Here is an 8,690-nt window from a genome sequence, read left to right as displayed (position 1 = left end):
AAATGTTGCAATAATACAGGTATGAGATGATAAAGGTCTGTAAGATCATCTTCTGCACTGAAGAACAAAAAAAGGGTATATTTGTTTGCAAGTTTTCAGTGCTTTAATCTTAAACTTACAGGAAAGCTTGTTGCCCATCCAAACTCCCACATTTGTAGCCACAGATTTGGGCTCAGGGAGCTGGATCAACATATTAGGCCACTAATGAGGCCCCCATTGTGGAGAGTGTTTTCCCACCAGAAGAATATCTATTGTATTAGCAAACAGCTTTAAACAGATTAACTGCATTCATTTCGCCACGGCCGACATACAGTTAATAAAATTAGCCGGGCCTTTCTCTTCCCTACTGACAAAGAAATGATATGCTTAGTTTTGTCCGCATATGACACTAAGGAAAGCCCAAAAGATTTCACAATTTCTAGTAGTGACCTGACAAAGATATTTAAAAGGGTTCCACTCAGGAGAGAATCTTGCAGGACTCCAAACTCTAGCTGGCACCTCGAGGAGGATAAAAGTGGAGATATCACCTGGAAAGAAAGATCCTTTAGGAAGAAAGTGAACCAAGCAAGAGCTGTACCCTGAACGCCAGTATAATGTAATCTGTCCAGAAGTACCTCATGGGCTACGGTATCAAAAGCTGAGCTTAGATGTAATAAATTTAGTGCAGCCGACCCTCCCTTGTCCACCAACTTCCTGAGCTCTTCTGTCACCTTAAGTACACCGGTGTCAGTACTATCGCCAGCCTAAAACTGTTCTGTGATGAATCAAGCAATTGGTGTTCTTCTAAGAACTTCACTAACAAACATTTGTCATAGTTCCTCATTACTTTTGCCAAAAATGGCAGAAGAGCACAAGGCCAATAGTTTGTGAGCATAGTTTTATCTAAGCTAGTTTTTTTTTTTAAAAGGGGAATAACATTGGCATGCTTCCAGACCAGGGGCACCTCAGTGGTGGAGACTGAAAAATGTGCTACAAAATAGACAGGAGAACTAAAGGTGAACCACATCAACCCTCTTTAAAATATCTGGACTTGCAGGATCGTCAGGAGACCCAGTTTTTACCTTCAGTACAAGGACTTTTACCTAGTGCTCTTTCCGCAACTAAAACTCAGTTAGACAGTTACTTAAAGGTGAAATTATTTCCATATGAGCATTTCTTAGGGAAACAGATTCATGTTTTCCCTTGAAAAATTAGAATATGTACATTTTACTATCTTAATAAAATATTCTGCCAGCATATTAAATTCATCATTTGACATACCAATTAAAGAGGGATTGTCTTTGGCCTTAATTAGACCCTTTACAATCACACAGATCTCTTTAACAGGATTCTGCTAACTAGGTCCAGCATACAAGCTCCCTAAACTTACATGTATACAAGTGGAGTATGCAGTTCCCACACTAATCAGAAAAGAAAACAGAACAGGCAGTTGGTCAGGATTTGTCTGGGCAACAGGATAGGGGGAATCTGACTGCTCAGAAACAAGAGCCCTCACACACCCAGATGGGTGTCATGCTTCATCAATGGGCAGCTCCTAATTGGGCTGGCTCTGTCGTGCCCAATGGGCCCCTCTAGGGGGCTCTTTGCTGGAAGATTTTTAGAAGAAGACACCATGATGAAGTGTAAGTGGAGGTCCAGTGTGTGTACATTGGTGTAAATGTGGTATAAAATAACTATGAGAGACCCTGAAAGTTTTACTGTGTGGGACCTCTTGTTATAAATAAAAACAAAGGGTGGCTGTGTTGTAGACAATGATCAGGTGCAGCTCACAGGGAAGTGAGAACATCGGTCAACATATTTCGTGCTATGTAAAGTCCCTGCGGATTTGGGCACGTAGTCAAGACCATGTAACGTAATCTACCAATGACTGGGGTTATATTAGTGGTAATTAGCAACAATATCCAATCTCAAAAAGTAACCCTCAATATATAGGGTATATCTTATGATATCTAAAATCTGAATCAATTTGATTAAGTAAATGACCCCCTTAGGTGATGGCAGAGGCCACACTAGCTGCAGAGTGAAAGGCGTTCAGCACGCTAGGAAAGCTGCGGCCTACCCCGTTCTGCACCCTGGAAATGTGTACCTTTTTATTACTTTTTATTCATTTTATGGCTCAACTCTATTTTATTAAGATTTTGCTGCTGGGTATCAGCAGTACAAAACTTCTCACTTACATCCGCTGGCCTGTAGGGTGTGAAACCAAAATAAAGATACAACTAGGTCAAAATCAAGGGAGGAAGAGCAAAGGCATGGTGGGGGGATAGTGCAAAGAGGGAATAGAGGGTGTATGTAGATGACTGCTGTTCACTTCCAGTAGTGTAGGGTTTAGTGTACAGTAGGCATGTCAGGGTGGTTCTGGGTTGGTGCTTATTTTGTCCGTGGGACTCTGTTCTTCCTTTGTGAGGCAGAGTATTTAAAAGTATTGTGGGCGTAATAATTCTCTGAATTCCTGGGAGAGGAAACCTATGCATGTTTTGCCGAATTAAAGCAATCTGTGATCAATTACCGCATTTAGTTTCTCCAAACCCAGTAGACTCCCCACAGCTTATGAAGCCAATCCAATGTCAAGGGGATGGTGTTATTACCCCATTTAGCTAATATTGTTTCTTTAGCTGTGCAAAGCGCAAGAGTGATAGCCCTCCTTTTTAAGGACTTTAAGTGGTACGTGAGTGCATTCAGAAGCCCCAACAGCACATTGCTACGAAAGCATGGCATAGAGGTGTCATACATCTCATCTGTGTACGCTACGACCTCAGACCAATGATACTGCAGTTTAGGGCAGTGCCTGACTATATGAGTCAATAACCGTATTTGCCCACATTGCCTCCAGTACCTATTGTCCCCTCCTGGCTTCCATTTGGCAAGTCTCTCCAGTGTGTAATACCGGTAGTGCATAATTTCCATGAGTGTATCTTTGCCAGTGGCTCTGCTGGCAGAGGTGCAGGTATGATGCGTGATAGCTGCCCATTCCTTAGGGATAAAGGGGCGTTCAGATTCTGTTTTCCACCTTCACTGTGCTGTGGACACTGTCCTGTGCTGTGGAGTATTAAGGAAAGCATAAATGTATGATACGAGCCTTTTGTCTGAGGTGTGGGTGAGGAGCCTTTGTTTAAAAGTTGAGAGTGTGCAGCTAGCATGTGGTTTAATGTTAGGCTGTGTGACCCAATGTTTAACAGCTAAGTATTGTCAGTGCACGCTGACAGGGACACTATAATCCTATTGGACTTGGGCAATGTCCATTAGGCCATTTACATCAAAGAGGTCACCCACTCTTTTACAGCTGGCAAGCTACCACTGGAAGTAGGAAGTGCCCTGGGTGGCAGGGGGGAGGAAGTCCGGATTGTCAAGTATTGGTGTTTGGGGTGAGCTTTGTGTGAGCAGCCTTTTCAAGAGTTGTGTTTTGTCCCAGGTGCCCACTGTTGCCCTCAGTACTGGGGATATATAGACCCCAATGGCCTTTGCTGTTTAGGAGCCAGGGTATTTTCAAAATATGTATCCTCACGACAGCCTGGTCTATGAAGCACCAGTGCTTCTCTGACATTGCTGTGACCACTCAACCATGTATCTAAGTTGCTCTGCTTAGTAGTAATGCGTTAAGTGAGGTACTCCCAGATTACCCTCTTTCTGAGGGCAATAAGCTTGTTTCATGGGCATCCTAGCTTTCTGCCATCCCAAATGTAATGCTCTATTAATTGGTGCAGCTTTCACAGGACATGTGCAAGGGGTTGGAGTGGCAGCGTCTGCATTATCTTATAGTGCACATATATATTTACATATAAACATATGGATATATATACAATATCTATGGCAGTAGAGTTATTTTCACGGCTGCCAGTCTCCCCATCCAATTGAGAGAGTCCCCTGTCCAAGTCTGCAGGTCTTTCTTGGCCGTGGTGAGTGACGAGCCGTGATTGCTGGTTTCTCTGGGGTGGCATGAATCTGCAGGCCCAGGTAAGGGATCCCTTGTGTAGCCCAGAGGAATGGGAAGAGGTGGTCAAGTTCAGCCCGATCTGACAGCAAAACTGTGAGACCCAGCATCATTGTTTTCTGTAGATTCACTTTAAAACAAATGATGCTGGCAAAACCCTCCAGTTCTGAGACTAAATGTGAACGAGATGTCAGGGGGTAGGTGAGTGATATCATGTTGTTGTCTGCACATAGGGCCATTTTATGCTCTTTCCCTGCCATTTGGATGCCCATTATCTGAGATTTGCCCTGTATGCTTTCTGCTTAATGCTCCATATTCAGGGTGAAGAGAAGGGAGGGACAGGTGGCAGCAATGTCTAGTCCCTCGCCTAATAATGAAGGGGTTTGATCTCAGACCATTGACCCTAGCTTGAGCTCTTGGGTTAGCATAATTACACTACATCCATTGCTGAGAACGAGGGCCCACGCTAAACGTTGCCCACACCCCTCGCAAATATGAGCAGTAGACCCGCTCAAATGATTTTTCAGCATCAACCGATAGCATAATTGCAGGTATGTGTGATCGGTGGGATTTGTCTGTAAGATGACAGAGGCGTTTGGTGTTATCACTGCAGCCTCTTTCCGGGATAAGTCCCGCCTGATCGAAGTCAACCAAGCCATGTATGTAGGGGGCTAGGCGCATCACAAGTATGTTTGTGAACATTTTGGCATCCACATTTAGCAAAGATATGGGACGATATGAGTCACAACAGCATGGGTCTTTCCACGGTTTAGGAATCACTTTGATAATGGCATCTCTCATGGTGTCAGTGAGCGCCTGCAGAGCTAAAGGTTGTACAAGCAGGCCAGGAGAAGGGAAAGTATAGGTGCAAAGGACTTATAGAAGTTGACAGGGAAGCCATCTTGACCGGGCACCTTCCCTGGTTGTAACCGGGCCATGGCTGCCAGAACCTCTGCAGCTTGGATTTCAAGATCCATTTATTTGTCATCTCTGTCTGGGATTAACATCACCGGGACAGTGGCAATGTATTGGATAGCTTCTTCCACATTGTGTCTCCGCAGTGTCCAATGCAGCATAGAAGCATTCAAATTCTTGTGCAATCTGCAAGTCTTGGAATACCCTGTGACATCTCAATTTCAGATATCCTGTGTCTAAGTGTTTGGGCCCGCAGTTTATGGACAAGCAGATGACCTGCTTTGTAACGCCCAACGTAAAACATTTCTTTAACCCGCAATAGGTCATACTCGGACCTGTCCATGTCTAAGGTTTTTAGCTCTTTACGAGCTGATTTAAGCGGACCCCACACCTGATGAGTGCCTAAGCATTGAAGTTCTTCCTCCAGATCTTTCACTCGCCCCTCCAGTGCCTGCATCTTTGCTGTCTTATCTCTGCTATGACTTATGACATCTTGAGATGGCAATGAAGGAACCTTGTATGACTGCCCTGTATGGAGTTCCATAATGATGCAATGGGCATGTCTGGGATATTGTTGATAGCTGGAAATGTGTGTATTGCTGTGATAATCTCGTCTGTGACCAGTGTATACTATAAAAGTTTAGAGTTCGGTCGACAGGCACTAGAATGCGATGGGTGGTACGGGTGCATATAGTTATGCAGATAGGAGAATGATCGGATAGGGCCACTGAACCCAGGTCTACTCCTGCTGCAGCGGCTGACAGTCGCAGGAAGGTCAGGAAAAGATCTATGTGAGCGTATGTTTGATGGGAGGCAGAATAGAAAGTGTACGTCCGTGGGGTGTTTCATTTGCCAAACCTCCTCAAACCCCACCTCCCTCATCCAGCCAAGGAAGGCCTCAGGAAATTCCTCAATTTGGCATATCCTTTGGGTTGATCGGTCCATTAGTGTGCCTGGCATTAAAGTCCCCGCCTATTGGAATTCACTGTGTCTGATTCAGGGGACGCCAATACCCTTCCTACAGTGTCTAATATAATTGGTTGTTGGTGGTCATTGGAAACATATATCGTAATAATGGTGAATGTGTAGGTGTGTAGGGTAAGCCTGCGTGCAAGCAATCGCCCACTCATCTCAGTGGGCATCTGCAGTACACGTCCCAGGAAGTGGGTGGCCAGGAGTATCACAACTCCTGTGCATTTCTGAGACCCAGAGGAGAAGAACTGGTTGTCTAACCAACGGGATCGCTGGCGATGCCAGTCCCTCTGATGGAGGTGGGTCTCTTGGATAAGACAGATACCACATTTGGCTTAGTTAAGCATAGGCAAAAGTGCCAATCTCTTCTCTGGGGGGCTAAGGCCTCGAACATTGAGGCTAAGAATTTTGATCATGGGACAGTGTGATCCAGGAAGCTCCTACTATTGGAAGTGCCCAGCATGAGTGAGACAGAACCAACGTCATCCTTGAGGCACATCACTGGTGCCGGTTACATCTAATGCAGTGAAGGAAGAGACATCTGAAAGAGGCTAAAGAAAAACAAGGAGAGCAACATAACAGTGGTGTTAACAATGCTAGGAGAAAACATTCCTTTGAGACTAGGGTCTCTGATCCAGGCAGCTTATCATCTCTGCAACAGACCTGTGTGGGTATGCTTTGTAGAGAAGTTAACCAGGTCTGTCTGGAGAACAGGGGCTCAGTTCATGCCTGTAAGGTAGCACCTACAGCTCCCATCAGTCGCATCCACATCCAGAGAAGACCCAGTCATTTTCATTCTCAGATGCGCTTCCCTGTCGTTGCAGCTGTCGCAGGAGAGCTGCTTGTTTCTTGTGGCTTTCGGATGCTAATGGCTTGGTCAACAAGGGCTTCACCTTGCTTTTCTGCTGGTTTGATCTTTTGGTGGAAGGAGAGGGCGAATGGGTTTCAGGGTGTTAAGCTTTGTCTTCCGAGGAGTTCCAGGCCCAAGATCGCGTGTGCGGATTGCATGTGTCTCTTGATCCCATACAAAGAGGAGTCAAAAAGGGTGCCCCCATCTGTACCGAACTCCCTTTTCACAAAGGAAAGCTGTGGCAGGCTGCAGCGTTCTGCTTTGTAGGAGGGTGAGTGGAGAGAGATCCTGAAAGATGTTAATCTTTGAGTCTTCAAAAGTAATGACGGATAGGTCCCAAACGGCAGCCAAGATATGTTTTTTGTGTATAGGAGTGAAGGCAACTTAGGACGTCTTGGGACAATCTGGAGGTTTGAGTTTGTCTGCCCGCCCAGTGTGCGCTCCAGGGGGATATCCTTGTCTGCCAGTTCTGGCACCAGCTGCTGAAAGAGCCTCATCACAAAATCCTCCAGCATTCCTGAATTCGCATGTAGTCGCACCCCACTGATGAGGATGTTCGACCGGGGTGACCTGTTTTCAAGGTCTTTCAGTCAGTAATATAGGTTGCCATTCTTGTCTCTCAGGTCCAACAGTTCTCGCTTGTCTTCATTGAGTTCCTCTTCCTTACAATCATTGGACTGCTCCAGTATATCCAGCATTTGTTCCACTTCTCCGATTCACTTCTGGAGTCCTTTGACTCAGAGCTGCAATGTCTTCACACAAGGCCCCAAAGAGTTGTTCCAAGAAAGTGTGGGCCACCGGTTTCTCAGTTGTGGGGGCCCCGGAGTCCGGTCCTATATCTTGGGAGAAAGGTGCAGGTGGAGTATCAGTACGCTGCTCAGATTTCTTGGTAGGAGGTGTGTTTAACATGTCCTTAATGGTCATGTCCTTCTTGGAGCAATTCACAGCCATGCTGCAATGTGAGGTCTCTTTGTCCAGTAGCAGGCAGGGATGGGTGCGGTCTCCAGTTGGTTTACTCAAGCAGGGAAAGCCTCATGGGTTATTTGCCACTACAGAGCTTCACTTCTAAGATGGCCGCCCTTTTATGTTTCCAAGGGCAACCTGTGCGCTGGTTAAGAGAGGCGAGAAGGCCAACAGCAGGTATTCTGTGGTGGGGCAGAGATCCCAGGTCTTCTGTGGTCGTCTCTCCTCGGCTGAGGATGGCCACAGTTCCTCGAAGCGCTACAGGGCGCAATGCTGTTGGGCTTAAGGTCCCGGGGATCTCCAAGAGGCTCTGTGCAGTCAGTTGTTCAGCGTGTTGTCGACTATCGTCGTATGAAGGAGTACAGCCCTGGGAGTCCTGCTTATCTGTGGGGGGAGGGCTTCCGTTCGTGGCATCTACGCTGCTGGTAAGTGGCAGTGGAAATCAGATGGCAGCGCTCACCTTGCACATCCTTAGGTTTGCTGCTGAGGCCGCTTGTCTCTTGTGCAGAGCTCTGATGCCCCCGTGTGTGTGGTAGACGGTCGCTCACTGGCTGCCTGTAACCAGATCATGGGACGGCTGCCAACCTGGTGCTCCAGCAGGCAGGACCGCGGTAGCTCCTTCTGCGATATTGCCGTCTCGGCTGTAACATGGGACTGGAATTCGGTGCACTGCATGCTCACGGTGAGATCCGGAGCCTTCCAGTGCCAATACTGCTTCTGCCCCGGTGCTGGCAATGCGAAGTACACCCCATGCAGCAGAGCTCCACTTAAGATCTGCTATGCCGGCCCCATCTTGGCCACACCCCCTTTAATCATTTTATGATATATTTTAATAGCTGCCGTACAATTCCTTTTATCCTAGCATCACATAACTTTCTCCACATGCGTTCCAACACCTTTCAGGATTTTTTTGCACAAATAAATGTTGATCGTACCAGGGAGCTGACTGCTTTTTTACTGCCTGATAGCCAGTTGTGGAATTAAAGTGTCCATATTGGAAACTATCCATGCATTCACATTTCGAACTGTCTCCTAAATGTTGATTTCAATCCTTGGGAC

This window comes from Pleurodeles waltl, chromosome 9 (assembly GCF_031143425.1).
Source record: "Pleurodeles waltl isolate 20211129_DDA chromosome 9, aPleWal1.hap1.20221129, whole genome shotgun sequence".
NCBI lineage: Eukaryota > Metazoa > Chordata > Amphibia > Caudata > Salamandridae > Pleurodeles > Pleurodeles waltl.
This window is presented reverse-complemented; position numbering follows the sequence as displayed.